The sequence below is a fragment of the Salmo salar genome, chromosome 05 (genome assembly GCF_965601325.2).
Source record: "Salmo salar chromosome 05, fSalSal1, whole genome shotgun sequence".
Lineage (NCBI taxonomy): Eukaryota > Metazoa > Chordata > Actinopteri > Salmoniformes > Salmonidae > Salmo > Salmo salar.
The window spans coordinates 11,502,501-11,526,417 of NC_138295.1; the positions used below are offsets into that span (position 1 = coordinate 11,502,501).

The window sequence follows — 23,917 nt, forward strand, 5'->3', positions numbered from 1 at the left end:
CTCTCTGCGTCTTCCCCCAACAGGACGGGTAGCCTATCCTCATCAGAGAGGTCTTTGAAACCTTGAATAAGGGTTTCAAATTTGGGAAAATGACACTCTCTAATTGTTTTATATTTTTGACATTTTGTCAGGAAATGCAGCTCCGTCTCAGGTTCTGCTGTGGTGCAGTGGTTGCACCGCCTTTAACTACAGGGAGCCAGGTTTTCCTGTGTCTACCCTTCTCAATGACAAGGCTGTGCTCACTGAGCCTGTACTTTGTCAAGGTTTTTCTAAGGTTTTGATCAGTAACCACGGTCAAATATTTAGCCACGGTGTACTGTCGATTTAGGGCCAGATAGCACTGCATTTTGCTTTGTGTTTGTGCTTGTGTTTCCCAATAAGCAATGTAGTTTTGTTTTGACTGTGTTGTAATTTGGTTTATTCTGATTGATTGGATGTTCTGGTCCTGAGGCTTCAGTGTGTTAGTAGAACAGGTTTGTGAACTCAGCCCCAGGACCAGCTGGATGAGGGGACTCTTTTCTTTGCTCAGCTCTTGGCATTACAGGGCTTGGTAATGATATGAGAGGGGGTCACTGTATTTTAGATGTTTCCAAAACTTCATTGCTCTTTTTTGAGTTTTGATTATTAGTGGATATTGGCCTAATTCTGCCCTGCATGCATTGTTTGTAGTTTTCCCCTGTACATGTAGGAGAATCTTACAGAACTCTGCATGCAGGGTTTCAATGGGGTGTTTGTCCCATTTGATGAAATCTTGTTTTGCAAGTGACCCCACACCTCGCTGCCATAAAGTGCAATTGGTTCAATGACATATTCAATTAGTTTTAGCCAAATTTTAATAGGAATTTCAATTTGAATTTGCTTTTTAATGGCGTAGAATGCCCTGCGTGCTTTCTCTCTCAGTTCATTCACTGCCTCATTAAGGTGTCCAGTTGAGCTTATTTTTAAACCTAAGTAATTGTAGTGTGTACAGTACTCTATATCTTTTGTACCAATTGAGAACTTTGGTCTAATTCCCTGAGATCAGGATCTTCTCTGGAAAATCATTATTTTAGTCTTTTTGGGGTTTACTGTCAGGGCCCAGGTCTGGCAGTACTGCTCTAGCAGGTCCAGGCTCTGCTGTAGGCCATGTGCTGTGGGTGACAGCAGGCATAGGTCATCTGCGAAGAGCAGGCATTTAACTTCTGAATTGTGGAGACTAACACCAGGGACTGAGGATTTTTCTAGAATAGTGGCCAATTCGTTGATGTAAATATTGAAGAGTGCAGGGCTCAGATTGCAACCCTGACGAAGGCCCCTGGTTAAAGAATTCTGTTCTTTTCTTGACAATTTTAATGCTGCACGTATTGCCAGTATACATTGATTTAATTATGTCATAGGTTTTACCCCCTACACCACTTTCAATAACTTTGTAGAACAGTCCTTTATGCCAAATAGAATCAAATGCTTTTTGGAAGTCGATAAAGCAAGCGTATATTTTGGTATTATTTTGGTGGACATGTTTATCTATCAGGGTGTATAGGGTGTAAATATGATCAGTTGTGCGATGTTTTGGTATAAATCCAATTTGGCTTTTACTCAAGACATTGTGCTTATTAAGGAAGTTTAGAACTCTTACATTTATAATACTACAGAAAACCTTCCCCAGGTTACTGTTCACACAAATGCCTCTATAATTGTTAGGGTCAAATTTGACTCCGTTCTTAAAGATTGGGGTTATGAGACCTTGATTCCAGATGTCAGGGAAATAACCTACACTCAGGCTCAAAACACTTTTAATATAGCCAATTGAAATTTTGCACTAGTGAGTTTGAGCATCTCATTTAGGATGCCATCAGGTCCGCATGCTTTTTTAAATTTGAGAGCCTGAAGTTTCTTATAGAGCTCCTGGTCAGTAATTGGGGAGTCCAATGGATTTTGATTGTCCTTTATAGCTTTTTCTAATCCATTCAACTTCTCATGAATTTGGCGTTGTTCTGCATGTGTGTCAATTTGAACGTTGTTGTGGAGTGTTTTAAAATGGGTTGTCCATATGTCACCATTTTGTTTCGCTAATTCCTCTTGTTTAGATTTTTTTATTATTTTTCAATTTTGCCAGAAGTTGTTTGTGTTTATGGACTCCTCAATTAGTGTCAGCTGCTTGCTGTTGTACTGTGCTTTTTTGGATCTGAGTGTACGTTTATAGAGTTTTAAAGTCTCACAGTAATGAAGGCGTAATTCACCATTATTTGGGTCTCTGTGCTTTTGGTTGGATAATGTTTTAAGTTTTTTCCTTATAATTTTACAAGCTGCATCAAACCAGTTGTCATCTGTGATATTTTTTGTTTTGTTTTTTATCAATTTCAATTGTGCTTCTTTTGCCGTTTGCCTGAATATATAGTTGATGTTTTTCACTGCTAGATTGATGCCTTCTTTACTGTGAGTGAATGTGGTATCCAGAAAGTTATCTAAGAGTGTTTAGATATTTTGGTTACAGTGTCACGCCCTGACCTTAGAGAGCCTTTTTTATTCTCTATTTTGTTAGGTCAGGGTGTGAATTGGGTGGGCATATCTATGTTTCTATTTATTTGTTGGCCTAGTATGTTTCCCAATCAGAGGCAGCTGTTTATCGTTGTCTCTGATTGGGGATTATACACTGCTCAAAAAAATAAAGGGAACACTTAAACATCACAATGTAACTCCAAGTCAATCACACTTCTGTGAAATCAAACTGTCCACTTAGGAAGCAACACTGATTGACAATAAATTTCACATGCTGTTGTGCAAATGGAATAGACAACAGGTGGAAATTATAGGCAATTAGCAAGACACCCCCAATAAAGGAGTGGTTCTGCAGGTGGGGACCACAGACCACTTCTCAGTTCCTATGCTTCCTGGCTGATGTTTTGGTCACTTTTGAATGCTGGCGGTGCTTTCACTCTAGTGGTAGCATGAGACGGAGTCTACAACCCACACAAGTGGCTCAGGTAATGCAGCTCATCCAGGATGGCACATCAATGCGAGCTGTGGCAAGAAGGTTTACTGTGTCTGTCAGCGTAGTGTCCAGAGCATGGAGGCGCTACCAGGAGACAGGCCTTTACATCAGGAGACGTGGAGGAGGCTGTAGAAGGGCAACAACCCTGCAGCAGGACCGCTACCTCCGCCTTTGTGCAAGGAGGAGCAGGAGGAGCACTGCCAGAGCCCTGCAAAATGACCTCCAGCAGGCCACAAATGTGCATGTGTCTGCTCAAACGGTCAGAAACAGACTCCATGAGGGTGGTATGAGGGCCCGACGTCCACAGCTGGGGGTTGTGCTTACAGCCCAACACCGTGCAGGACGTTTGGCATTTGCCAGACAACACCAAGATTGGCAAATTTGCCACTGGCGCCCTGTGCTCTTCACAGATGAAAGCAGGTTCACACTGAGCACATGACAGACGTGACAGAGTCTGGAGACGCCGTGGAGAACGTTCTGCTGCCTGCAACATCCTCCAGCATGACCGGTTTGGCAGTGGGTCAGTCATGGTGTGGGGTGGCATTTCTTTGGGGGGCCGCACAGCCCTCCATGTGCTCGCCAGAGGTAGCCTGACTGCCATTAGGTACCGAGATGAGATCCTCAGACCCCTTGTGAGACCATATGCTGGTGCGATGGCCCTGGGTTCCTCCTAATGCAAGACAATGCTAGACCTCATGTGGCTGGAGTGTGTCAGCAGTTCCTGCAAGAGGAAGGCATTGATGCTATGGACTGGCCCGCCCGTTCCCCAGACCTGAATCCAATTGAGCACATCTGGGACATCATGTCTCGCTCCATCCACCAACGCCACGTTGCACCACAGACTGCCCAGGAGTTGGCGGATGCTTTAGTCCAGGTCTGGGAGGAGATCCCTCAGGAGACCATCTGCCACCTCATCAGGAGCATGTCCAGGCATTGTAGGGAGGTCATACAGGCACGTGGAGGCCACACACACTACTGAGCCTCATTTTGACTTGTTTTAAGGACATTACATCAAAGTTGGATCAGCCTGTAGTGTGGTTTTCCACTTTAATTTTGAGTCTGACTCCAAATCCAGACCTCCATGGGTTGATAAATTGGATTTCCATTGATTATTTTTGTGTGATTTTGTTGTCAGCACATTCAACTATGTAAATAAAAAAGTATTTAATAAGATTATTTCTTTCATTCAGATCTAGGATGTGTTGTTTAAGTGTTCCCTTTATTTTTTTGAGCAGTATACTTAGGCAGCCCTTTTTCCCACCTGTGATTGTGGGATCTTGTTTGTGTAGTTGCTTTCTGCACTGCATATAGCTTTACGTTCGTTTTTGAATTTTGTTGTTTTTTCCAGTGTCATTTTTAAATAAATTAAAATGTACGCCTACCACGCTGCACCTTGGTCTCATTCCAACAATGAGCGTAACATACAGGTTGCTCTCTGGTATTCTTCTGTGCTGTTTTGGGCCCATCTGTATGAATTTCTGATGTTGTACAGCTTACTGGGCTGTGAATGTGTGGTTGTTTCCATGTCTGTTCTTTTGAGGAACAACGTAATTTGGCTGTGATCAGACAGAGGTGTTAGTGGCTTGACAGTGAATGAGCTGAGAGAGAAGGTCTGTAATCATATAGTCTACTGTACTGTGGCCAAGAGGTGAGCAGTAGGTAAATCTCCCCAGAGTCCCCCCCGTAACCTACCATTGACAAAGTACAGACCCAGGCTTCTACAGAGCTGCAACAGATCCCTCTGTTATTGTTGATGGTGCTGTCACTGTGTTTCTATGGGAGATTAAGACAGTTAGAAACAGTATGGCCTGTAATAAAGCTGTCCCCTCTCTCTGGCTCTCTCTCCGTCTCTCTCTGGCTCTCTCTCCGTCTCTCTCTCCGGCTCTCTCTCCGGCTCTCTCTCTCTCTCTCTCTCTCTCTCTCTCTCTCTCTCTCTCTCTCTCCCTCTCTCTCTCTCTCTCCCCACTGCTGAGGTTGAGTAATGAATATGTATGTTACTGACTTGGCTTGGATTGCCAAATGCTTGGATCTCTAATCAGGGAGTAGGGAGCACACACACATACACACACACTCATACACACACACATACACACAGACCACCCCCACCCCTCCTACACACAACACACACACCTCAACAATCATACACAAACACACCCCCTCCATCTCCCCAGCCTAGCTCCTGGGCCAGAGATCTGAGCTCCACCTGTGTTGGGATTAACATTCATTCCACCATACAGCCCTCACTGCATCCTTTCTCCAACACAGCCAGCCACACATGTGCACGCACACACACACACACACACACACGGCCTCCCCTCCCTGCCCCAACACTATCCCATTCTCTCTGATGTCTTAGAGAAGAGGAATTATGCCTCTTGAAGCCCAGATATTTTTGGAACGGTACTGTTTAGCCCCTTTCCAAGATTAGGATCACAGCTGTAATGGCTGATCTGTTACTAAGGATGAAAGGCTGCTGTTTCTGCTTTCCTTTATAGCCTTCAGTGGCGTAGAATAAATGGGAACGTGAAACCATGTTAATGCTGATGTTTCATCTAAAGAATGGACCATAACATGTATGAGGGGAGGCACATGGTCAACTCCTTTTTGTAGTACAGCACTGTGATTATTTATCGTGGAATACGCACGTGTAACATAAGACTAACCCGCCTGGGTTAGTTGAAAAGCTAGCCTTTAGCTCAGGGGGCTAACAACTGTCTCAGGGTCGTAGTGTGAATGACAGAACCTCAGCAGTAGACTGTAATGTATAGAGATCTAGCTGAGGGCTGAGAGGAGGATCTGGGTTATATAGACTGTGAGGAGGGTCTGGGTTATAGACTGAGAGGAGGGTCTGGGTTATATAGACTGAGAGGAGGGTCTGGGTTATATAGACTGAGAGGAGGGTCTGGGTTATATAGACTGAGAGGAGGGTCTGGGTTATAGACTGAGAGGAGGATCTGGGTTATTGACTGAGAGGAGTGTCTGGGTTATAGACTGAGAGGAGGGTCTGGGTTATAGACTGAGAGGAGGGTCTGGGTTATAGACTGAGAGGAGGGTCTGGGTTATAGACTGAGAGTAGGGTCTGGGTTATAGACTGAGAGGAGGGTCTGGTTTATAGACTGAGAGGAGGGCCTGGGTTATAGACTGAGAGGAGGGTCTGGGTTATAGACTGAGAGGAGGGTCTGGGTTATAGGCTGAGATGAGGGTCTGGGTTATAGACTGAGAGGAGGGTCTGGGTTATAGACTGAGAGAAGGGTCTGGGTTATAGACTGAGAGGAGGGCCTGGGTTATAGACTGAGAGGAGGGTCTGGGTTATAGACTGAGAGGAGGGCCTGGGTTATAGACTGAGAGGAGGGTCTGGGTTATAGACTGAGAGGAGGGTCTGGATTATAGTCTGAGAGGAGGGTCTGGGTTGTAGACTGAGAGAATGGTCTGGGTTATAGACTGAGAGGAGAGTCTGGGTTATAGACTGAGAGGAGAGTCTAGGTTATAGACTGAGAGGGGAGTCTGGGTTATATACTGAGAGGGGAGTCTGGGTTATATACTGAGATGAGGGTCTGGGTTATAGACTGAGAGAAGGGTCTGGGTTATAAACTGAGAGGAGGGTTTGGGTTATAAACTGAGAGAAGGGTCTGGGTTATAGACTGAGAGGAGGGTCTGGGTTATAGACTGAGAGGAGGGTCTGGGTTATAGACTGAAAGGAGGGCCTTGGTTATAGACTGAGAGGAGGGTCTGGGTTATAGACTGAGAGGAGGGCCTGGGTTATAGACTGAGAGGAGGGTCTGGGTTATAGACTGAGAGGAGGGTCTGGGTTATAGACTGAGAGGAGGGTCGGGTTATAGACTGAGAGGAGGGTCTGGGTTATAGACTGAGAGGAGGATCTGGGTTATAGACAGAGGGGTGTCTGGGTTATAGGCTGAGAGGAGGGTCCGGGTTATAGACTGAGAGGAGGGTCTGGGTTATAGACTGAGAGGAGAGTCTGGGTTACAGACTGAGAGGAGAGTCTGGGTTATAGACTGAGAGGGGAGTATGGGTTATATACTGAGATGATGGTCTGGGTTATAGACTGAGAGGAGGGTCTGGGTTATAGACTGAGAGGAGGGTCTGGGTTATAGACTGAGATAATGGTATGGGTTAAAGGCTGAGAGGAGGGTCTGGGTTATAGACTGAGAGGAGGATCTGGGTTATAGACTGAGGGGGGAGTCTGGGTTATAGGCTGAGAGGAGGGTCCGGGTTATAGACTGAGAGGAGGGTCTGGGTTATAGACTGAGAGGAGAGTCTGGGTTATAGACTGAGAGGGGAGTCTGGGTTATAGACTGAGAGGGGAGTCTGGGTTATATACTGAGATGATGGTCTGGGTTATAGACTGAGAGGAGGGTCTGGGTTATAGACTGAGAGGAGGGTCTGGGTTATAGACTGAGTTGAGGGTCTGGGTTATAGACTGAGAGGATGGCCTGGGTTATAGACTGAGAGGAGGGTCTGGGTTATAGACTGAGAGGAGGGCCTGGGTTATAGACTGAGAGGAGGGTCTGGGTTATAGACTGAGAGGAGGGTCTGGGTTATAGTCTGAGAGGAGGGTCTGGGTTGTAGACTGAGAAAAGGGTATGGGTTATAGACTGAGAGGAGAGTCTGGGTTATAGACTGAGAGGAGAGTATGGGTTATAGACTGAGAGGGGAGTCTGTGTTATATACTGAGATGAGGGTCTGGGTTATAGACTGAGATGAGGGTCTGGGTTATAATCTGAGAGAAGGGTCTGGGTTATAGACTGAGAGGATGGTCTGGGTTATAGACTGAGGAGAGAGTCTGGGTTATAGACTGAGAGGAGGGTCTGGGTTATAGACTGAGAAGAGGGTCTGGGTTATAGACTGAAAGGAGGGCCTGGGTTATAGGCTGAGAGGAGGGTCTGGGTTATAGACTGAGAGGAGGGTCTGGGTTATAGACTGAAAGGAGGGCCTGGGTTATAGACTGAGAGGAGGGTCTGGGTTATAGACTGAGAGGAGGGCCTGGGTTATAGACTGAGAGGAGGGTCTTTGTTATAGACTGAGAGGAGGGTCTGAGTTATAGACTGAGAGGAGGGTCTGGGTTATAGACTGAGAGGAGGGTTGGGTTATAGACTGAGAGGAGGATCTGGGTTATAGACTGAGATAATGGTCTGGGTTAAAGGCTGAGAGGAGGGTCTGGGTTATAGACTGAGAGGGGGGTCTGGGTTATAGACTGAGAGGTGAGTCTGGGTTATAGGCTGAGAGTAGGGTCCGGGTTATAGACTGAGAGGAGGGTCTGGGTTATAGACTGAGAGGAGATTCTGGGTTATACACTGAGAGGAGAGTCTGGGTTATAGACTGAGAGGGGAGTCTGGGTTATATACTGAGATGATGGTCTGGGTTATAGACTGAGAGGAGGGTCTGGGTTATAGACGGAGAGGAGGGTCTGGGTTATAGACTGAGATAATGGTCTGGGTTAAAGGCTGAGAGGAGGGTCTGGGTTATAGACTGAGAGTAGGGTCTGGGTTGTAGACTGAGAGGAGGGTCTGGGTTAGAGACTGAGAGTAGGGTCTGGGTTATAGACTGAGAGGAGAGTCTGGGTTATAGACTGAGAGGAGGGTCTGGGTTATAGACTGAGATAAGGGTCTGGGTTATAGACTGAGAGGAGGGCCTGGGTTATAGACTGAGAGGAGGGTCTGGGTTATGGACTGAGAGGAGGGTCTGGGTTATAGACTGAGAGGAGGGTCTGGGTTATAGACTGAGAGTAGGGTCTGGGTTATAGACTGAGAGGAGGGTCTGGGTTATTGACTGAGAGGAGGGTCTGGGTTATAGACTGAGAGGAGGGTCTGGGTTATAGACTGAGAGGGGAGTCTGGGTTATAGACTGAGAGGAGGGTCTGGGTTATAGACTGAGAGGAGGGTCTGGGTTATAGACTGAGAGGAGGGTCTGGGTTATAGACTGAGAGGAGGGTCTGGGTTATAGACTGAGAGGAGGGTCTGGGTTATAGACTGAGAGGGGAGTCTGGGTTATAGACTGAGAGGTGAGTCTGGGTTATAGACTGAGAGGAGGGTCTGGGTTATAGACTGAGAGGGGAGTCTGGGTTATAGACTGAGAGTGGAGTCTGGGTTATAGACTGAGAGGAGGGTCTGGGTTATAGACTGAGAGGGGAGTCTGGGTTATAGACTGAGTGTGGAGTCTGGGTTATAGACTGAGAGGAGGGTCTGGGTTATAGACTGAGAGGGGAGTCTGGGTTATAGACTGAGTGTGGAGTCTGGGTTATAGACTGAGAGGAGGGTCTGGGTTATAGACTGAGAGGGGAGTCTGGGTTATAGATTGAGAGTGGAGTCTGGGTTATAGACTGAGAGGAGGGTCTGGGTTATAGACTGAGAGGAGGGTCTGGGTTATAGACTGAGAGTGGAGTCTGGGTTATAGACTGAGAGGAGGGTCTGGGTTATAGACTGAGAGGGGAGTCTGGGTTATAGACTGAGAGGAGGGTCTGAGTTATAGACTGAGAGGGGAGTCTGGGTTATAGACTGAGTGTGGAGTCTGGGTTATAGACTGAGAGGAGGGTCTGGGTTATAGACTGAGTGTGGAGTCTGGGTTATAGACTGAGAGGAGGGTCTGGGTTATAGACTGAGAGGGGAGTCTGGGTTATAGACTGAGAGTGGAGTCTGGGTTATAGACTGAGAGGAGGGTCTGGGTTATAGACTGAGAGGGGAGTCTGGGTTATAGATTGAGAGTGGAGTCTGGGATATAGACTGAGAGGAGGGTCTGGGTTATAGACTGAGAGGGGAGTCTGGGTTATAGACTGAGAGTGGAGTCTGGGTTATAGACTGAGAGGAGGGTCTGGGTTATAGACTGAGAGGGGAGTCTGGGTTATAGATTGAGTGTGGAGTCTGGGTTATAGACTGAGAGGAATGCTCTCTGGATTGCCTCTTTCTTTCTTTAATCTCAGTCTTTCTCTCTTTCTTCATTCTCTCTCCGTCCCCTTCCCTCTCTCTCCTGCTGCCCTCTCCCTTCCAGGGGCCTGGCTTCACAGAGAACATCAAAGGCTGTGTCTGTGGCGTTAGCTACACCATCTTTAATGCATAAACACACCGGCTGGGATTCTGGTTTGGAGGATAACACCTTGTCACCGTCTCTCAAAGGTCATTCTAACTGTCAGGTTTCCAGTTGAGATGTCAAGATCGGGGGAATAGGCGTGTAGAGACGTCAATGAGCACACACACCTATCGAAACACACATACACACTATACTGAATTCCTTACAGATTTATTGCATAGTCACTTTAGAAATTAAAATAAATTATAAAATGGACAGATAATGCATAAATGCATCAATCCATCTGTTACGCAAAATATCAAATATCAGCATTGTTGAAAGTTCATCTTAGAGTGCTGTGTAACTGACATGTTGAAAACTCCTCTGAAGTATCAAGGTGATCCTCTCCATCCATCTCTCCACCATCTGTCTTCTCCTCCATCTCTCTTCCCTCTATCTCTCATCTCCCTTCCATCTCTCCCTCCATCTCTCTTCTCCCCTCCATCTCTCCTCTCCCCTCCAGCTCTCCCTCCATCTCTCTTTTCCCTCCATCTCTCCCTCCCTCCATCTCTCCTCTCCCCTCCATCTCTCCCTCCATCTCTCCTTTCCCTCCATCTCTCCTTCCATCTCTCCTCTCCCTCCATCTCTCTTCTCCATCTCGCTTCTCACTTCATCTCTCCCTCCATCTTTCCCTCCATCTCTCATCTACATCTTTACCTCCATCTCTCCTCTCCCTCCATCTCTCCTCTCCCTTCATATCTCCTTCTATCTCTCCTCTCCCCATCTCTCCTCTCTCTGCATCTCTCCTCTGTCCATCTCTCCTCTCCCTCATCTCTCCTCTCCCTCCATCTCTCCTCTCACTTCATCTCCCCCTCCATCTCTCTTCTACATCTTTCCCTCCATCTCTCCTCTCCCTCCATCTCTCCTCTCTCTGCATCTCTCCTCTCTCCATCTCTCTATCCATCTCTCTTCTCCATCTCTCCCTCCATCTCTCTTCTCCCTTCCTCTCCTTACATCTCTCCCTCCATCTCTCTTCTCCCTTCCTCTCCTTACATCTCTCCCTCCATCTCTCTTCTCCCTTCCTCTCCTTACATCTCTCCCTCCATCTCTCCTCTCCCACCATCTCTCCTCTACCTTCATCTCTCCCTCCATCTCTCCTCTCCCTTCATCTCTCCCTCCATCTCTCCTCTCCCTTCATATCTCCTTCTATCTCTCCTCTCCCCATCTCTCCTCTCTCTGCATCTCTCCTCTCTCCATCTCTCCTCTCTCCATCTCTCCTCTCCATCTCTCCTCTCCCTCCATCTCTCCCTCCATCTCTCCCTCCATCTTTCTTCTCCATCTCTCCTCTCACTTCATCTCTCCCTCCATCTCTCTTCTACATCTCCCCCTCTATCTCTCCTCTTCCCCATCTCTCCTCTCTCTGCATCTCTCCATCTCTCCTCTTCCCCATCTCTCCATCTCTCCTCTCCTGGTGATGTGTACTGGAGCTCTGAGGAGCTAGAGCTTAAAATAGCTACCACCGTGCAACAGACATTTTTCAATTGCACTGTGTAGTATAGAACCAAGGTCTGTCCATGGCCATACAGAGATAGAACCAAGGTCTGTCTATTGCATTAGAGATATAACCAAGGTCTGTCTATTGCATTAGAGATAGAACCAAGGTCTGTCCAAGGCCTTAGAGATAGAACCAAGGTCTGTCCATGGCCATACAGAGATAGAACCAAGGTCTGTCCATGGCCATACAGAGATAGAACCAAGGTCTGACCATGGCCTTAGAGATAGAACCAAGGTCTGTCCATGGCCATACAGAGATAGAACCAAGGTCTGTCCATGGCCATACAGAGATAGAACCAAGGTCTGACCATGGCCTTAGAGATAGAACCAAGGTCTGTCCAAGGCCTTAGAGATAGAACCAAGGTCTGTCCATGGCCATACAGAGATAGAACCAAGGTCTGTCCATGGCATTAGAGATAGAACCAAGGTCTGTCCATGGCCTTAGAGATAGAACCAAGGTCTGTCCATGGCCATACAGAGATAGAACCAAGGTCTGTCCATGGCATTAGAGATAGAACCAAGGTCTGTCCATGGCCATACAGAGATAGAACCAAGGTCTGTCCATGGCCTTACAGAGATAGAACCAAGGTCTGACCATGGCCATACAGAGATAGAACCAAGGTCTGTCCATGGCATTAGAGATAGAACCAAGGTCTGTCCATGGCCATACAGAGATAGAACCAAGGTCTGTCCATGGCCATACAGAGATAGAACCAAGGTCTGTCCTTGGCCATACAGAGATAGAACCAAGGTCTGTCCATGGCCTTAGAGATTGAACCAAGGTCTGTCCATGGCCATACAGAGATAGAACCAAGGTCTGTCCATGGCCATACAGAGATAGAACCAAGGTCTGTCCATGGCCATACAGAGATAGAACCAAGGTCTGTCCATGGCCTTAGAGATAGAACCAAGGTCTGTCCTTGGCCATACAGAGATAGAACCAAGGTCTGTCCATGGCCTTAGAGATTGAACCAAGGTCTGTCCATGGCCATACAGAGATAAAACCAAGGTCTGTCCATGGCCTTAGAGATAGAACCAAGGTCTGTCCATGGCCTTACAGAGATAGAACCAAGGTCTGACCATGGCCATACAGAGATAGAACCAAGGTCTGTCCATGGCATTAGAGATAGAACCAAGGTCTGTCCATGGCCATACAGAGATAGAACCAAGGTCTGTCCATGGCCATACAGAGATAGAACCAAGGTCTGTCCATGGCATTAGAGATAGAACCAAGGTCTGTCCATGGCCATACAGAGATAGAACCAAGGTCTGTCCATGGCATTAGAGATAGAACCAAGGTCTGTCCATGGCCATACAGAGATAGAACCAAGGTCTGTCCATGGCCTTAGAGATAGAACCAAGGTCTGACCATGATCTCAGAGATGGAACCAAGGTCTGTCCATGGCTTTAGAGATAGAACCAAGGTCTGTCCATGGCCATACAGATATAGAACCAAGGTCTGTCCATGGCCATACAGAGATATAACCAAGGTCTGACCATGGCCATACAGAGATAGAACCAAGGTCTGTCCTTGGCCATACAGAGATAGAACCAAGGTCTGTCCATGGCCATACAGAGATAGAACCAAGGTCTGTCCTTGGCCATACAGAGATAGAACCAAGGTCTGACCATGGCCATACAGAGATAGAACCAAGGTCTGACCATGGCCTTGAAGATAGAACCAAGGTCTGTCCTTGGCCATACAGATATAGAACCAAGGTCTGTCCTTGGCCATACAGAGATAGAACCAAGGTCTGTCCTTGGCCATACAGAGATAGAACCAAGGTCTGTCCATGGCCATACAGAGATAGAACCAAGGTCTGTCCATGGCCTTAGAGATAGAACCAAGGTCTGTCCATGGCCATACAGAGATAGAACCAAGGTCTGTCCATTGCATTAGATATATAACCAAGGTCTGACCATGGCCTTGAAGATAGAACCAAGGTCTGTCCATGGCCATACAGAGATAGAACCAAGGTCTGTCCATGGCCATACAGAGATAGAACCAAGGTCTGTCCATGGCCTTAGAGATAGAACCAAGGTCTGTCCATGGCCATACAGAGATAGAACCAAGGTCTGTCCTTGGCCATACAGAGATAGAACCAAGGTCTGTCCATGGCCATACAGAGATAGAACCAAGGTCTGTCCATGGCATTAGAGATAGAACCAAGGTCTCTCCATGGCATTAGAGATAGAACCAAGGTCTGTCCATGGCCATACAGAGATAGAACCAAGGTCTGTCCATGGCCATACAGAGATAGCACCAAGGTCTGTCCATGGCCTTAGAGATATAACCAAGGTCTGTCCATGGCATTAGAGATAGAACCAAGGTCTGTCCATGGCCATACAGAGATAGAACCAAGGTCTGTCCATGGCCATACAGAGATAGAACCAAGGTCTGTCCATGGCCTTAGATATAGAACCAAGGTCTGACCATGATCTCAGAGATGGAACCAAGGTCTGTCCATGGCTTTAGAGATAGAACCAAGGTCTGTCCATGGCCATACAGAGATAGAACCAAGGTCTGTCCATGGCCATACAGAGATAGAACCAAGGTCTGACCATGGCCATACAGAGATAGAACCAAGGTCTGTCCATGGCCATACAGAGATAGAACCAAGGTCTGACCATGGCCTTGAAGATAGAACCAAGGTCTGTCCTTGGCCATACAGATATAGAACCAAGGTCTGTCCTTGGCCATACAGAGATAGAACCAAGGTCTGTCCTTGGCCATACAGAGATGGAACCAAGGTCTGTCCATGGCCATACAGAGATAGAACCAAGGTCTGTCCTTGGCCATACAGAGATAGAACCAAGGTCTGTCCTTGGCCATACAGAGATAGAACCAAGGTCTGTCCATGGCCATACAGATATAGAACCAAGGTCTGTCCTTGGCCATACAGAGATAGAACCAAGGTCTGTCCATGGCCATACAGAGATAGTCATTAGTTGAGGATGTGGTTGTTGAGGATGGAGATGGAGTAAGGTTTTCAATTCGTTAATGGAATGTCAACTCACTTCCTGAATTAAACCGAATTGACCCCAACAACTCTGTTTCATACATATAGTGTTTCGCATTCCAGAAGTCAAAGTAACAGAGTTGACATGGCAGGTGTATTGAAGTGTAAGTCACCCAGAAGTCAAAGTAACAGAGTTGACATAGCAGGTGTTTTGAAGTGTAAGTCAGTCAGAAGTCAAAGTAACAGAGTTGACATAGCAGGTGTATTGAAGTGTAAGTCACCCAGAAGTCAAAGTAACAGAGTTGACATAGCAGGTGTATTGAAGTGTAAGTCACCCAGAAGTCAAAGTAACAGACTTGACATGGCAGGTGTATTGAAGTGTAAGTCACCCAGAAGTCAAAGTAACAGAGTTGGCATGGCAGGTGTATTGAAGTGTAAGTCAGTCAGAAGTCAAAGTAACAGAGTTGACATAGCAGGTGTATTGAAGTGTAAGTCAGTCTGACCCTTAAAGACAACATGTACAGTAATATGTCCCAGTACACCAGGCCACCATCATGCCACATCCCCACCTTCACTACTACATTACTGACCCCCACTGACTGACACACTGAGGAATGCACACAGCCTACAACACTGATCGCCACTGACACTTACCATGTTGGAGCCACAGTGTATATCTCAGATTCTTATCACTCCTCTCTCATTGTCTCTACCCACTCTGGAGTAACAGGGCTGGGTGACAGGGCTGGGTGACAGGGCTGGGTGACAGGGCTGGGTGATAGGGCTGGGTGATAGGGCTGGGTGACAGGGCTAGGTGACAGGGCTGGGTGACAGGGCTAGGTGATATGGCTGGGTGATAGGGCTGGGTGACAGGGCTGGGTGACAGGGCTGGGTGACAGGGCTGGGTGACAGGGCTGGGTGATAGGGCTGGGTGACAGGGCTAGGTGATAGGGCTGGGTGATAGGGCTGGGTGATAGGGCTGGGTGATAGGGCTAGGTGATAGGGCTGGGTGACAGGGCTGGGTGACAGGGCTGGGTGACAGGGCTGGGTGACAGGGCTGGGTGATAGGGCTGGGTGATAGGGCTGGGTGACAGGGCTAGGTGATAGGGCTGGGTGATAGGGCTAGGTGATAGGGCTGGGTGACAGGGCTGGGTGACAGGGCTGGGTGATAGGGTTGGGTGATAGGGCTGGGTGATAGGGCTGGGTGATAGGGCTGGGTGACAGGGCTAGGTGACAGGGCTAGGTGATAGGGCTGGGTGATAGGGCTAGGTGACAGGGCTGGGTGACAGGGCTAGGTGACAGGGCTAGGTGACAGGGCTGGGTGATAGGGCTAGGTGATAGGGCTGGGTGACAGGGCTGGGTGACAGGGCTAGGTGACAGGGCTGGGTGATAGGGCTGGGTGATAGGGCTGGGTGACAGGGCTGGGTGACAGGGCTAGGTGACAGGGCTGGGTGATAGGGCTAGGTGATAGGGCTGGGTGATAGGGCTGGGTGATATGGCTGGGTGATAGGGCTAAAAGAGTAAAGACATTTCAAATGTCATATTATGTATATATACAGTGTTGTAACGATGTGCAAATGGTTCAAGCACAAAAGGGAAAATAAATAAACATAAATATGGGTTGTATTTACAATGGTGTTTGTTCTTCACTGGTTGACCTTTTCTTGTGGCAACAGGTCACAAATCTTGCTGCTGCGATGGCACACTGTGGCATTTCACCCATCTACCCATGTGTTTCTGTGATCTCTGTGAACTAAACTCAGCAAAAAAAGAAATGTCCTCGCACTGTCAACTGCGTTTATTTTCAGCAAACTTAACATGTGTAAATATTTGTATGAACATAACAAGATTCAACAACTGAGACATAAACTGAACAAGTTCCACAGACATGTGACTAACAGAAATGAAGTAATGTGTCCCTGAACAAAGGGGGGGTCAAAATCAAAAGTAACAGTCAGTATCTGGTGTGGCCACCAGCTACATTAAGTACTGCAGTGCATCTCCTCCTCATGGACTGCACCAGATTTGCCAGTTATTGCTGTGAGATGTTACCCCACTCTTCCACCAAGGCACCTGCAAGTTCCCAGACATTTCTGGGGGGAATGGCCCTAGCCCTCACCCTCCGATCCAACAGGTCCCAGACGTGCTCAATGGGATTGAGATCCGGGCTCTTCGCTGGCCATGGCAGAACAATGACATTCCTGTCTTGCTGGAAATCACACACAAAACAAGCAGTATGGCAGGTGGCATTGTCATACTGGAGGGTCATGTCAGGATGAGCCTGCAGGAAGGGTACCACATGAGGGAGGAGGATGTCTTCCCTGTAGCGCACACCGTTGAGATTGCCTGCAATGACAACAAGCTCAGTCCGATGATGCTGTGACACACCGCCCCAGACCATGACGGACCCTCCACCTCCAAATTGATCCCGCTCCAGAGTACAGGCCTCGGTGTCACGCTCGGTATAACGAATGTACCGATCCTGTGCAGGTATTGTTACACGTGGTCTGCCACTGTGAGGATGATCAGCTATCCGTCCTGTCTCCCTGTTGCGCTGTCTTAGGCATCTCACAGTACGGACATTGCAATTTATTGCCTTGGCCACATCTGCAGTCCTCATGCCTCCTTGCAGCATGCCTAAGGCACGCTCACGCAGATGAGTAGGGACCTTGGGCATCTTTATTTTGGTGTTTTTCAGAATCACTAGAAAGGCCTCTTTAGTGTCCTAAGGTTTCATAACTTCATAACTAACCTTAATTGCCTACTGTCTGTAAGCTGTTAGTGTCTTAATGACCGTTCCACAGGTGCGTGTTCATTAATTGTTTATGGGTCATTGAACAAGCATGGGAAACAGTTTAAACCCTTTACAATGAAGATCTGTGCAGTTAATTTGATTTTTACGAATTATCTGTGAAAGACAGGGTCCTGAAAAAGGGACGTTTCTTTTTTTGTTGAGTTTATGTGTGGGAGTATCCCCTCTCCTCCCTTCCTCCCTCTCTTCCCTCCGTCCCCGCCCCTCCATTTAGCCTGAGTGAACTGGGAACCCTTTAGGATTAGATTTTCTCCTCTGTCCTCTCTCTCTGTAGGGTATTTTCTCCTCTGTCCTCTCTGTAGGGTATTTTCTCCTCTGTCCTCTCTCTGTAGGGTATTTTCTCCTCTGTCCTCTCTCTGTAGGGTATTTTCTCCTCTGTCCTCTCTCTCTGTAGGGTATTTTCTCCTCTGTCCTCTCTCTCTGTAGGGTATTTTCTCCTCTGTCCTCTCTGTAGGGTATTTACTCCTCTGTCCTCTCTGTAGGGTATTTTCTCCTCTGTCCTCTCTGTAGGGTATTTTCTCCTCTGTCCTCTCTCTGTAGGGTATTTTCTCCTCTGTCCTCTCTCTGTAGGGTATTTTCTCCTCTGTCCTCTCTCTGTAGGGTATTTTCTCCTCTGTCCTCTCTCTCTGTAGGGTATTTTCTCCTCTGTCCTCTCTCTCTGTAGGGTATTTTCTCCTCTGTCCTCTCTCTCTGTAGGGTATTTTCTCCTCTGTCCTCTCTCTGTAGGGTATTTTCTCCTCTGTCCTCTCTCTGTAGGGTATTTTCTCCTCTGTCCTCTCTCTCTGTAGGGTATTTTCTCCTCTGTCCTCTCTCTGTAGGGTATTTTCTCCTCTGTCCTCTCTCTGTAGGGTATTTTCTCCTCTGTCCTCTCTCTCTGTAGGGTATTTTCTCCTCTGTCCTCTCTCTCTGTAGGGTATTTTCTCCTCTGTCCTCTCTCTGTAGGGTATTTTCTCCTTTGTCCTCTCTGTAGGGTATTTTCTCCTCTGTCCTCTCTCTGTAGGGTATTTTCTCCTCTGTCCTCTCTCTCTGTAGGGTATTTTCTCCTCTGTCCTCTCTGTAGGGTATTTTCTCCTCTGTCCTCTCTCTGTAGGGTATTTTCTCCTCTGTCCTCTCTGTAGGGTATTTTCTCCTCTGTCCTCTCTCTGTAGGGTATTTTCTCCTCTGTCCTCTCTCTGTAGGGTATTTTCTCCTCTGTCCTCTCTCTGTAGGGTATTTTCTCCTCTGTCCTCTCTCTCTGTAGGGTATTTTCTCCTCTGTCCTCTCTTCCGAATATATGTTGTCTACTGTAGAATGGGTCTTTAGTTATTGTTCCTCCTTTCCTGTCTTCCTTTCTTTTCCATTTCCTGTGTCTGTGCTCCTCTGAGGGTCTCGTGTGGCTCTGGAATTTCCTCCTCCTCCTCCCTCTCCTCCTTTTCCTACTCCTCCCTCTCTCCTCCTCCTACTTCTCCTCCCTCTCCTCTTCCTCCTCCCTCTCCTCCTCCTCCTACTCCTCTTCGTTCTCTACACCTCCTACTCCTCCTCCTCCTCCCACTCCTCTTCCTACTCCTCATCCTCCTGCTCCTCATCCTCCTTCTCTTCTTGTTTGAATGAAGTGTCTGTGTGGAGTGTGGCTTTGTAAAGGATATTTTAGCCAAGGCCTCCCAGATACCAGATACCATAGAAGGACAGGTGTGTGTGTGTGTGTGTGTGTGTGTGTGTGTGTGTGTGTGCGTGTGTGTGTGTGTGGTGTGTGTGTGTGTGTGTGTGTGTGTGTGTGTGTGTGTGTGTGTGTGTGTGTGTGTGTGTGTGTGTGTGTGTGTGTGTTTGGTTTTATTATACTTGTCGGGACCAGAAGTCCTCACAATGATAGTAAAACAAGGAAAATTCGGGGACATTTTGCTGGTACCCACAAGGAAAAGGCTGAAAACCAATCATTCTTGATAGAACCATATCACCAACATCAGTCATCAAGTACATTTCAAAATCTGCCATTTTTTTGCACTTTGATATTTTCATATGTATTCCTTGTTCAGGTCATTGAGTTAACAGTTAAATGAGATTTTATGTTCATTATATTCACTGTCAGATATGAATTGTGTTTAATAGGTATGTATTTAATCTAATCTCTCTTTTCTGCCCCCAGCATACACTACGTAGCCTACAGTCCTACAGAACATTGTGTATGAATTGTAAAGTGTGTTTTGTTTTGATTCTGTTTTTACCTGCTAGAGGTAGTGAATCAGAACTCAGAGATCTATGAGGTTTAAGTCACAAATACTTAGGATGGTTTTAGTGTACCTTATTGGTTACAATAAACTAGTGACATCATTACTGTACCGTGAACTGCATGACGCAGTAGGGAACAAGCTTCCACAGCCATTATGCTTTTCACTGTAAAAAAAAAAGAAAGATTAACATGAAATTTAAATGGAGCATTATCCCTGATGTCCTGTATTACTACACTCATGTCTGTGACACCAAACACAATACCTCCCACCTGATCTGACACCAAACACAATACATCCCACCTGATCTGTGACACCAAACACAATACATCCCACCTGATCTGTGACACCAAACACAATACCTCCCACCTGATCTGACACCAAACACAATACATCCCACCTGATCTGACACCAAACACAATACATCCCACCTGATCTGTGACACCAAATACAATACATCCCACCTGATCTGACACCAAACACAATACATCCCACCTGATCTGTGACACCAAACACAATACATCCCACCTGATCTGTGACACCAAATACAATACATCCCACCTGATCTGTGACACCAAACACAATACATCCCACCTGATCTGACACCAAACACAATACATCCCACCTGATCTGACACCAAATACAATACATCCCACCTGATCTGTGACACCAAACACAATACATCCCACCTGATCTGACACCAAACACAATACATCCCACCTGATCTGACACCAAATACAATACATCCCACCTGATCTGTGACACCAAACACAATACATCCCACCTGATCTGTGACACCAAACACAATACATCCCACCTGATCTGTGACACCAAACACAATACATCCCACCTGATCTGACACCAAACACAATACATCCCACCTGATCTGTGACACCAAACACAATACATCCCACCTGATCTGTGACACCAAATACAATACATCCCACCTGATCTGACACCAAATACAATACATCCCACCTGATCTGACACCAAATACAATACATCCCACCTGATCTGTGACACCAAACACAATACATCCCACCTGATCTGACACCAAATACAATACATCCCACCTGATCTGTGACACCAAACACAATACATCCCACCTGATCTGACACCAAATACAATACATCCCACCTGATCTGTGACACCAAATACAATACATCCCACCTGATCTGACACCAAATACAATACATCCCACCTGATCTGTGACACCAAATACAATACATCCCACCTGATCTGTGACACCAAACACAATACATCTCACCTGATCTGTGACACCAAACACAATACATCCCACCTGATCTGTGACACCAAACACAATACATCCCACCTGATCTGACACCAAACACAATACATCCCACCTGATCTGACACCAAACGCAATACATCCCACCTGATCTGTGACACCAAACACAATACATCCCACCTGATCTGTGACACCAAACACAATACATCCCAACTGATCTGTGACACCAAACAATACATCCCACCTGATCTGACACCAAATACAATACATCCCACCTGATCTGACACCAAATACAATACATCTCACCTGATCTGTGACACCAAGCACAATACATCCCACCTGATCTGACACCAAATACAATACATCACACCTGATCTGTGACACCAAACACAATACATCCCACCTGATCTGACACCAAACACAATACATCCCACCTGATCTGTGACACCAAATACAATACATCCCACCTGATCTGACACCAAACACAATACATCCCACCTGATCTGTGACACCAAACACAATACATCCCACCTGATCTGACACCAAACACAATACATCCCACCTGATCTGACACCAAACACAATACATCCCACCTGATCTGTGACACATCAGCAATCAATCTAATCTGGTCAATAAAACGATACATCAGGTGAACTGTTGTGGAATGTTGACATTCCCACGGTGATATCTACCCCGTAGTCATGGGAACATGATGTGAATCAACAAAAGAGGCAACCAATAACGTTGACATGACTAATCTCTTTTCTTATATCTCCTTCCTTCCTCTTTTCCTGTCTTCCTTTCTTTTCCATTTCCTGTGTCTGTGCTCCTCTGAGGGTCTCGTGTGGCTCTGGAATGTCCTCCTCCTCCTCCCTCTCCTCCTTTTCCTACTCCTCCCTCTCTCCTCCTCCTACTTCTCCTCCCTCTCCTCTTCCTCCTACTCCTCCTTCTCTACACCTCTTCCTCCTCCTCCTATTTCTCCTCCCTTTCCTCCTCCTACTCCTCCTTCTCTACACCTCTTCCTCCTACTCCTCCTCCTCCCTCTCCTCCTCCTCCTCCTCCCTCTCCTCCTCCTCCTACTCCTCTTCGTTCTCTACACCTCCTACTACTCCTCCTCCTCCTCCTCCCTCTCCTCTTCCTACTCCTCATCCTCCTGCTTCTCATCCTCCTTCTCTTCTTGTTTGAATGAAGTGTCTGTGTGGAGTGTGGCTTTGTAAAGGATATTTTAGCCAAGGCCTCCCAGATACCAGCTAGATAGATGAAGAAACCCATAAATAAAGAAATACCATGTATACACAATATTCCTTTACCATACAATGACAGGTGTGTGTGTGTGTGTGTGTGTGTGTGTGTGTGTGTGTGTGTGTGTGTGTGTGTGTGTGTGTGTGTGTGTGCTTCAGCAGATGCAATAGATTCAGACTCTATATTCAGGAGGATGTTGTCCATGATTAGCCCTTCTTGAGGATTCTGAATTTCGGCTTTCCGTCGCCATGACAACCTGAATACAATATCGTCTTTCTGAATTACATTCCAATGGCTCTCTCTCTGTTTTGCTCTCTCCTTTTCTTTCTTTCTCTCTCTCTGACTCTTTTTCTCTCCTTTCTTAAGGCTGAGGTAAACAGACACAGAGAGAGGAGGGAGAGAGAGGGGAGAGAGAGGGAGGAAGAAGGGAGAGAAAAGGTTAAACATAGGGGAAGCAGTGTGAGAGAGAACCGTGAGAGACAGATAGAGAGATAGTGGAGGCAGTGTGAGAGAGAAAAGAGAACCGTGAGAGACAGATAGAGAGATAGTGGAGGCAGTGTGAGAGAGAAAAGAGAACCGTGAGAGACAGATAGAGAGATAGTGGATGCAGTGTGAGAGAGAACCTGTGAGAGACAGATAGAGAGATAGTGGAGGCAGTGTGAGAGAGAACCGTGAGAGACAGATAGAGAGATAGTGGAGGCAGTGTGAGAGAGAACCTGTGAGAGACAGATAGAGAGATAGTGGAGGCAGTATGAGAGAGAACCTGTGAGAGACAGATAGAGAGATAGTGGAGGCAGTGTGAGAGAGAACCTGTGAGAGACATATTGAGAGTGTGAGAGAGGGGCCTTTTTCTTCCACTAAGCTTCTAGAATTATTTTATCTCTGAGTTGCTCTAGGGCCAACTAAGCTATGAATCAAAGCCTTATTCTGAAAAACCTAACTTAAACATGAGGGGAGATTTCATACACCACATAGACCTCTGCTAGAGTAGACAAAGTTAGCTTTGACAGCAGCACTTAGGCATACAGTTGACCTGCATGTAGACAAACTTAGCTTTGTCCACAAGCTCATTCATTTACTAGACAATTTATTTTACCTTTATTTAACTAGGCAAGTCAGTTAAGAACATATTCTTATCTTCAATGACAGCCTAGGAACAGTGGGTTAACTGCCTTGTTCATGGGCTGAATGACAGATTTTTACCTTGTCAGCTCGGGGATTTGATCTTGCAACCGTTCGGTTACAAGTCCAATGCTCGAACCACTAGGCTACCTGCCGCCCCAATATAATATCCTGTTTCATATACTGTACTGTATTATACTATATTCATGTAGTGTATCCTGTATGTACATACAACATGTACAGTAGCAGACAAACAGCTGTGTCTATTAGTTGATTAGGTTACATATTACTGTCAACAGTGATTAGCAGGGTTAGGGCGTCAGGTATGTCATCAGAACAGATAATGCTCTTTATTGGGAAGCAAGCTAGCCTCCTGGGGGCCAAAACAAGACACAAATTGGATTATAACGCTGTAGTTAGACTCACCCAAGGAGAATTCTAATGTACTGTACAACATCCAGCTGCATCGCCAGCCCAAGTACTGTTGACTAGTGACGGATTCTCCTTTTCCCCGACATGATGACTTAACATTCATCTGTCTTTAAATGGAAGTCAAATCATGACATAGTCCAATCTTTTTCTATCCAAACTGGGTTTTTGACTTGGTGTGTGTCTGAAATGGCATCCTTTTCCTTATATAGGGCACTACTTCTGTCTAGAGCCCCTGGCCAAATGTAGTGCCCTATATAGTAAATAGTGTCCCATTTTGGACAGAGCCCTAGATTTAATCCCAGCATAGAGTAGCTGGTACCTGGGAGGTGTCTGTGTTGTTTCACCCACTGCT

General features: G+C 46.6%; 1 protein-coding gene across 1 annotated transcript in view; it reads left to right on the top strand.

Moving 5' to 3' along the window:
- The window catches only part of LOC106591301 (neuroligin-3), a 321,864-nt gene that overhangs the window by 39,703 nt on the left and 258,244 nt on the right, over positions 1 to 23,917 (top strand). The gene's annotated exons all lie outside the window — the stretch shown is intronic.